The sequence below is a fragment of the Chelonia mydas genome, chromosome 20 (genome assembly GCF_015237465.2).
Source record: "Chelonia mydas isolate rCheMyd1 chromosome 20, rCheMyd1.pri.v2, whole genome shotgun sequence".
NCBI classification, from domain to species: Eukaryota; Metazoa; Chordata; order Testudines; family Cheloniidae; genus Chelonia; species Chelonia mydas.
In genome coordinates, this window is record NC_051260.2 from 12724049 (window position 1) to 12733769 (window position 9721).

The following is a 9721-nucleotide window of genomic DNA, read 5'->3' on the forward strand; positions in this document are numbered from 1 at the left end:
CATCTCCTCCATAAACTTATCGAGTTTAATCTTAAAGCAAGATAGATCTTTTTCCCCCACTACTATGAGTCACTCACACTTCTTGTGGCACAGCACCCTCTAGGACAACTTTGTGGAAGAGCAGCACACGCTGCCCTAACACTGGGGAGAATATGGCCAGTACTTTAAGAAGTTGTTCCTGGTTTTATATTGTTTCTAATAATTAAAAAGCAATTTATAATTGTAACCAGGCATGCTGGGGCAAATATTGTGTAGCACCCATGCATGGAGGAGGTCTGAGGCACAAAGCCAAACAAAGCACATACTGTATGCTAGTTGGTTGCTCATTGCAGTAACACAATAACACACCCTGGAGTGTCCTAATGCTTCAGTAATAGTACATGTCTTTTCATCCAACTTACATCACCGGTGGGACAGGGAAGCAGTTGTAAACAAACTTTAATCTGTCATAGAATTATACAATCATAGAAGATTAGGGTTGGAAGAGACCTCAGAAGGTCATCTAGTCCAATCCCCTGCTCAAAGTAGGACCAACCCCAACTAAATCATCCCAGCCAGAGCTTTGTCAAGCCAGCCCTTAAAACCCTCTAAGGGTGGAGATTCCACCACCTCCCTAGGTAACCCGTTCCAATGCTTCACCACCATCCTAGTGAAATAGTGTTTCTTAATATCCAACCTACACCTCCCCAATTGCATTGCTTTTTGTTCAACCATCTGCCACCACTGAGAACAGCCGAGCTCCATCCTCTTTGGAATCCCCTTTCAGGTAGTTGAAGGCTGCTGTCAAATCCCCGCTCACTCTTCCCTTCTGCAGACTAAATAAGGCCAGTTCCCTCAGCCTCTCCTCATAAGTCATGTGCCCCACCCACCTAATCATTTTTGTTGCCCTCCGCCGGACTCTCTCCAATTTGTCCATGTCCTTTCTGTAGTGGGGGCCCAAAACTGGACTCAATACTCCAGATGTGGCCTCACCAGTGCCAAGTAGAGGGGAATAATCACTTTCCTTGATCTGCTGGCAGTGCTCCTACTAATGCAGCGCAATGTGCCGTTAGCCTTCTTGACAGCAAGGGCACACTGCTGACTCATATCCAGCTTCTTGTCCACTGTAATCCCCAAGTCCTTTTCTGCAGAACTGCTGCTTAGCCAGTCGGTCCCCAGACTGTAGCAGTGCATGGGATTGTTCCATTCAAAGTGCAGGACTCTGCACTTGTCCTTGTTGAACCTCATCAGATTTCTTTTGGCCCAATCCTCCAATTTGTCTAGGTCACTCTGGACCCTATCCCTACCCTTCAGCATATCTACCTCTCCCCCCAGTTTACTGTTATCCACGAAGTTGCTGAGAGTGCAATCCATCCCATCATCCAGATCATTAATGAAGATGTTGAACAAAACCGGCCCCAAGACTGACCCCTGGGGCACTCCGTTTGATACCAGCTGCCAACTAGACATTGAGCCATTGATCTCTAGTTAAGACATGTTGATCTCTAGTTAACACATGCTCACTCACTCCCACACACTAACGACTAGATACCACCCCTGGTTCTGATCTGCTCTATACCTATGTGACTCCATTTTTCAGTCGAGTTACTCATGATTTGTGTTGGTGTGAGATGATCAGAATCAGACTCCCACCAGAATACTTATTAGTAAGACCAAAGATTCTTCAGCAAATGGAGTTGCTCTGAATTTATCCTGGTATAAGTGACTGACAGATTTGGAACAGCCTGGAAGTTCCTTAAAGACAGTGGGCCAAATCTTCAGCTGGTATAAATTGTTATAGCTCCATTTACTTCAATGCATCTATGCCTATTTACACCAGCTGAGGATCTGGCCAGCTGGGTCACATTCTGTTCTAGTTACACAGTATAAAACTGGAGTACTTTCATTGGATCAGATTGTGTTCTCAGTTACACCTGTATAAATCTGCAGTTACTACATTAGACTGGATTCTTCTCTCATTTACCCTCTTGTAAATCTGAAATAACTTCACTTGGCCAGATTGAGTTACCATTTACACCACTGATTTCAGGGAAATTATTCTAGATTTAATTCAGCATAACTGAAGGTAGCACCTGATCCTATAGGTCAGCGGAGGGCAACCTGCGGCACACGGGTCACACGTGGCCCGTCAGGGTAATCCACCAGCGGGCCACAAGACAGTTTGGTTACATTGACCGTTGGCAGGCATGGCCACCCGCAGCTCCCAATGGCCGCGGTTCGCCAGTCCTGGCCAATGGGAGCTGCGGGAAGCAGCAAGGACAACAGGGATGCGCTGGCTACTGCTTCCCACAGCTCCCATTGGCTGGGAACAGCTAACTGCAACCACTGGGAGCTTTGGGCAGCTGTACCTGTGGACAGTCAATGTAAACCAGGGGTTCTCAAACTGGGGATCAGGATCCCTCAGGGGGTCGCAAGGTTATTACATGGGGGGGTTGTGAGCTGCCGGCCTCCACCCCAAACCCTGCTTTGCCTCCAGCGTTTATAATGGTGTTAAATATATTTAAAAGTGTTTTTAATTTAAAAGGGGGGTCACACTCAGAGGCTTCCTCTGTGAAAGGGGTCACCAGTACAAAAGTTTTAGAACCACTGATGTAAACAAACTGTCTTGCAGCCTGCCAGTGGATTATCCTGACGGGCCATGGGCCACAGGTTGCCCACCACTGCTAAGGTTCTGATGAAACGATGCTAGTCACTTCCAGGAAATGCCTTCAAACTTGCAGCATAAAGTCCAGAAAAGGCACTGCACCACCTACTGTCTAATGCCAGCTAGTTTCTTAAGAGAAAACGATTCCAGCAAGTCAGGGGACAATAGTTCATCTGTTTAAATGTTTCTATTCACGCTGTTTTCCTGGGGCAATGGCCACTGCATTCTAACAAATCAAGAAAAATAAAGAGACAGCCTTTAAATAAAGCATTTGGGACAAATTCATCTCTCATATAATTCCATTGACTCCACTGGTTTGAATTTGGCCCTTTGGATTTATAGGAAGATTGGTTTTCTGAGGCCTGGTCTACACTACGACTTTATGTCGGATTTAGCAGCGTTAAATCAAATTAACCCTGCACCCGTCCATACAACGAAGCCGTTTTTTTCGACATAAAGGGCTCTTAAAACCGATTTCTGTACTCCTCCCCAACGAGGGGATTAGCGCTGAAATCGACATCGCCGTTTCGAATTAGGGTTAGTGTGGACGCAATTCGAAGGCCTCCGGGAGCTATTCCACAAGGCACCATTGTGACCACTCTGGACAGCACTCTGAACTCGGATGCACTGGCCAGATGTACAAGAAAAGCCCTGGGAACTTTTGAATTTCATTTCCTGTTTGGCCAGGCGAGCTCATCAGCACAGGTGATCATGCAGAGCTCATCAGCACAGGTGACCATGCAGTCCCAGAATCGAAAAAGAGCTCCAGCATGGTCCGAACAGGAGGTACTGGATCTGATCGCTGTATGGGGAGAGGAATCCGTGCTATCAGAACTACATTCCAAAAGACGAAATGCCAAAACATTTCAAAAAATTTCAGAGGCCATGAGGGACAGAGGCTACAGCAGGGATGCAACACGTGCTGCGTGAAACTTAAGGAGCTCAGACAAGCATACCAGAAAACCAAAGAATCAAACGGATGCTCTGGGACAGAGCCCCATACATGACGCTTCTACGCTGAGCTGCATGCAATTCTAGGGGTGGGCGCCACCACTACCCCACCCCTGTCCGTGGACTGCGATGATGGGCTACTCTCCGCCACGCTTGAGGATTTTGAGTATGGGGAAGATGAGGAAGAGGACGAGCTTGAGGACAGCACACAGCACACCATTCTCCCGACAGCCAGGATCTTTTTACCACCCTGACTGAAATACCTCCCAACCCAACGAAGCCGGAGAAGGGATCTCTGGTGAGTGTACCTTTTAAAATATAATACATGTTATAAAAGCAAGTGTTTTTTAATGATTAAGTAGCCCTGAGGACTTGGGATACATTCGTGGCCAGTACAGCTACTGGAAAAGTCTGTTAACATGTCTGGGGAAGGAGCGGAAATCCTCCAGGGACATCTCCATGAAGCTCTCCTGGAGGTACTCTAAAAGCCTTTGCAGAAGGTTTCTGGGCTGAGCAGCCTTATTCTGTCCTCCATGGTAGGACACTTTACCACGCCATGCTAGTAGCAAGTAATCTGGTATCATTGCATGACAAAGCCTGGAAGCGTATGGTCCCGGTGTTTGCTGGCATTCAAGTAACATCCGTTCTTTATCTCTCTGTGTTATCGTCAGGAGAGTCATACACATTGTAAGGAGAGTGGTCACTTTAGATAAGCTATTACCAGCAGGAGAGTGAGTTTGTGTGTGTGTGGGGGGGTGGGGGGTGAGAAAACCTGGATTTGTGCTGGAAATGGCCCAACTTGATTATCATACACATTGTAAGGAGAGTGATCACTTTAGATAAGCTATTACCAGCAGGACAGTGGGGTGGGAGGAGGTATTTTTTCATGCTTTGTGTGTATATAATAAGATCTTCTACACTTTCCACAGTATGCATCCGATGAAGTGAGCTGTAGCTCACGAAAGCTTATGCTCAAATAAATTGGTTAGTCTCTAAGGTGCCACAAGTACTCCTTTTCTTTTCGTCAGGAGAGTGATATCGTTCACGGTAACCTGGTTGAAATAGGGGGATTTAATTAAGGGGACATTCAGAGGTGGCCGTTCCTACTGGGCTGTTTGCCTGTGGCTGAAAAGAAATCCTCCCCGCAGTTAGCCACGTGGTGGGGGTGGGGAAGGGGGCATTGGCGCTGAGCTGTTCGCGTTTGGCTAGCAGGGATCTTCCCTGATACCAGCCACGCGGTGGGGGGAGGGGTAAAGCGATCATCCCAGAGAATTGGATTGGGGGTGGGGGTTAGTTTGGTTTCTGCTGCTGTACGTTAACAGGAAAACCGCAGCACTAAATGGCCAACTCAATGTGCTTTGCTTGGTATGGGAGAGGAGGGCGCTGCTATTATGAAGGTTGCAGAAGCCGAAAGACTATGGCTTTCCATGGCTGCCTGCAAGCCGAATTCTGTTGTCCGGCCCTGCGTGTGTGATCTCTAACACCAAAGCCACAGGCACTCAATATAAGATGCAAAATGCGACCTTGTACCAAAATCACATGTGCTATGTAATGTGAATAGTGTTGTTCACCATGAAAGAGTATAGCCATCGTTCTGTAAAATGTATCTTTTAAAATACTTCACTCCCTTTTTTTCCTCCAGCAGCTGCAAATGTTTCAAGCCTCCCTCCTCTGTCCCAAAGGCTATCTCAGACAAGGCAGCGAAAAAAACGCACGCGCGATGAAATGTTCTCTGAGCTCATGACGTCTGGCACTGACAGAGCTCAGCAGAATGTGTGGAGGGACACAATAGCAGACTACAGGAAAGTGGCTGATGAACATGAGGAGAGGTGGCAGCAGGAAGATCAGAGGAGGCATGAGGCAAAGCTGGGGCTACTACGGGATCAAACGGACACGCTCCGGCATCAGGTGGAGGTTCACGAACGGCAGCAGGATCACAGACTGCAGCTGAAGCCCCTGTTTAACCGCCTTCCCTCCTCCCCAACCACCCTCCCTCCTCCCCATGTTCCATAGCCTCCTCACCCAGATGCCCAAGAAGGCGGGGGGGAGGCTCCGGGCACCCAACCAGTCCACCCCCGTGGACAGCCCAAGCAACAGAAGGCTGTCATTCAAGAAGTTTTAATGTGGCCTTTTCCTTCCCTCCTACCCTCCTCCCACACCCCACCCGGGCTACCTTATCTCCCTATTTTTATAATCAATTAATAAAGAATACATGTTTTTAAAACTATAGTGACTTTATTTCCTTTGCAAGGAAGCTGTGATCGAAGGGGGGAGGGCGGGTGGCTTACAGGGAATTTAGAGGTAACCATGGGGGCGGGTTTTCATCAAGGAGAAACAAACAGAAGTGTCACACGATACCCTGGCCAGTTATGAAACTGGTTTTCAAAGCTTCTCTGATGCGCAGCGCTTCCTGCTGTGCTCTTCTAACCGCCCTGGTGTCTGGCTGCGCGTATTCAGCGGCCAGGCGACTTGCATCAACCTCCCACCCCGCCATAAACGTCTCCCCCTTATTCTCACAGAGATTGTGGAGCACACAGCAAGCAGCAATAACAATGGAAATATTGGTTTCGCTGAGGTCTGAGCAATTCAGTAAACTGCGCCAGCAACCCTTTAAACGTCCAAATGCGCACTCTACCACCATTCTGCACTTGCTTAGCCTAGAGTTGAACAGCTCCTTACTACTGTTCAGGGTGCCTGTATACGGCTTCATGAGCCAGGGCATTAAGGGGTAGGCTGGGTCCCAAGGATAACTATAGGCATTTCAACATTCCCCAACAGTTATTTTCTGGTCTGGGAAGTAAATCCCTTCCTGCAGCCATTTAAACAGACCAGAGTTCCTGAAGACGTGAGTGTCATGAACCTTTCCCTGCCATCCCACCCTGATGTTGGTGAAAAGTCCCTTGTGATCCACCAGTACTTGCAGCACCATTGAAAAGTACCCCTTGCGGTTTATGTACTGGCTGCCCTGGTGGTCCGGTCCCAAGATAGGGATATGCGTTCCGTCTATAGCCCCGCCACAGTTAGGGAATCCCATTCCAGCAAAGCCATCTAGTATGACCTGCACATTTCCCAGAGTCACTACCTTTGACAGCAGCAGCTCAAGGATTGCGTTGGCTACTTGCATCACAGCAACCCCCACAGTAGATTTGCCCACTCCAGATTGATTACTGACTGACCGGTAGCTGTCTGGTGTTGCAAGCTTCCACAGGGCTATTGCAATTCGCTTGTGAACTGTGAGGGCTGCTCTCATCTTGGTATTCTTGCACTTCAGGGCAGAGGAATGCAAGTCACAAAGTACCATGAAAGTGCGCATGCAAAAGTTTCAGAGCCACTGGGAATCATCCCAAACCTGCAACACTATGCGGTCCCACCACTCTGTGCTTGTTTCCCGGGCCCAGAATTGGCATTCCACGGCATGAGCCTGCCCCAGTAACACCATGATCTCCAAATTGCTGGGGACCGCAGTTTCAGAGAAATCCGTGTTCATGTCCTCATCACCACGCTTCCGTCGCCTCCTCGCCTGGTTTTTCAGGTATTGGTTCTGCATAAACTGCACAATAATGTGCGAGATGTTTACAGTGGTCAGAACTGCTGCAGTGAGCTGAACGGTCTCCATGCTTGCTGTGCTATGGCGTCTGCTCGGGCAATCCAGGGAAAAGGGCGCAAAACGATTGTCTGCTGTTGCTTTCACGGAGGGAGGGAGGGTTGACTGATGACATTTACCCATAACCACCTGTGACAAATTTTTGGCCCAATCAAGCATTGGGAGCTCAGCCCAGAATTCCAATGGGCAGAGGGGACTGCAGGAACTGTGGGATAGCTACCCACAGTGCACCGCTTGGAATGTCGACGCTTGCCAAGGTACTGTGGACGCACACTGCCGAATTAATGTGCTTAGTGTGGATGCATGCACTCGACTTTATACAATCTGTTCCCAAAAATCGACTTCTGTAAAATTGGAGTACTTTCGTAGTGTAGACATGGCCTTAGAAACTAAGTTAAACTAATTAGAACAGACACTGATTTCAGTCCTATTGGTGTAAATCTGGAGTAATTCCATCAACACTAGTTGAGTTATCACAGGTGTAAATGAGATCAGACTCTCATCCAGAACTATAGGAGAACAGTGCCTGTCCTTGATTATTTTCTTTCTTTTCTTCTTAATTAATTAATCCTATGTATGAATTTCATGCTGGTGAAAGTATAGGACTGGCAAACTGGGGCTTGATCCTGTGTGTTGCTGAGATGCTCCGAGGCCCATAGGAACTGAGGACACAACACATCATAGGTCTTTGCTCCTCTATTTTTCCACAGAGAAGCACTGGCAACAGCTGTACATATTTTCCATACACCACATTCATCCACTGTGCCTCAAGCCTGGCATGGAGGATCCAATTTCTGGGTATATGACAATAATTCAATTTTTGTGGCCTATTCAGTTCTTGGTCTCTCTGCTAAGGTTGCCAGCAGTGTCAGGTGTGAGGATGGGTTCTGTAAGGTGGATGCCTTACAACTGGATATGAACAACTCTGTTGCAACAACCTAGGCTGAACTCAGACCACAAAACTAGAAGTTACTAAGGCATTTGTATACCATTCCGCTGAGTACGGTATAGAAGGCTATATAAATCAGATAGAACTGAAAGTTTCAATATTCTATTAACAATCCCTGACAGCATCCAGAAGTTTATCTAATTATCATTATATGTATGCATCTATATAGATTATAATGTACCAACTACCAGAGTATCTGAGTACTCTGGTGTCATGCTGGTTTTAAGAATGAACTTCCCAATGCACATCATATATGCTTCTCTGCTAAAGAGAAGATTGAGCATTGCTTTTGTTTAAAGGTGGACTGTTCTAAGTGCTCTAACTTGGATTGTCTTGAAATTGGCTGTGCATCATAAGGGTGCTGGGTAGTATTAGAGGACCAAATTTGGGGTCATTTGAGCATTGGGTTCTCAAGAGACAGACCCCCCTAAACTAGCATTTTACAAAATTAACTCATTCTTCTTTTATTGCTCAACGTGACTCTAATTGTTCCCCAACTGATCTCAGTCACTTGGTATTTATCTGAGTTAGGGCATGGCGTCCACTGACTCTAGGGGGAAGCAATATTGAAAAAGTTATTTATTTAAGAGTTTAGAATTAGGGTTTAGGTCAGATGTAGCAAATAGGAGCGATCTCCACCTGGCTGACACTCAAACACCAAGGGTATGTCTACACTATCAGTACCACAGCGGCACAGGTGCAGCTACACTGGTTTGCCAGTCTCTCAACTCTTTTCCCAGGGAGCGATTGCAGACACCGTCCTGCAGCCTCCTCTGCTTCCAATTTCCTATCTTTATATAAATCTCATCTGTTCCCACACAGGTGAGTTTCCCATAATTATAGGGTTACCATATGTCCGGGATTTCCTGGACATGACCTCTTTTTTGGTCCTCTGATCTACATCCAGGTGGATTTTTTAAATGTGAAGAAATGTCCTGGATTTTTCCTTGCTCGTTGCAGATCAGAAAAAGCTGTCTCCGCAGAGTCATAACTAGGCTCTTCAGCATCCAGGGCAAGCAGGCACATCATCTCCAAAAGTACAATAGTTCCTAACACCACATTTGGTCACAGACGCTGTTTAGGCTGCAGACATCTTCTAATATTTATCTCATTTTCAGGTATCTTTCTTTTGATTTCAAAGTGTTGGTTGTGACACACAATTCCTGCTCCTCACAGATTCATAGATGCCAAGGCCAGAAGGGACCATTCTGATCATATTCTAGTCTGACCTCCTATGTAATAGAGGCCATACAACAAATAATTTCTACAGCATATCTTTTAGAAAAAAGTCCAAACTTGATTTACAAATAGTCAGTGTTGGAGAATCTATGACAACACTTTGTAAATTGTCCCAGTGGTTAATTGCCCTCATTGTTAAACATTTATACTTTATTTCTTGTCTGAATTTGCCTAGCTTCAACTTCCAGCCATTGAATTGTGTTATTCCTTTCTCTGAGAGATTGAAGATCCCATTATTAAATATTTGTTCCCCATGTAGTTACTTAGACTATAATCAAGTCACCCCTTAACCTTCTCTTCTCCAAACCCCCTCTAATTTATTATCATCCTTCTT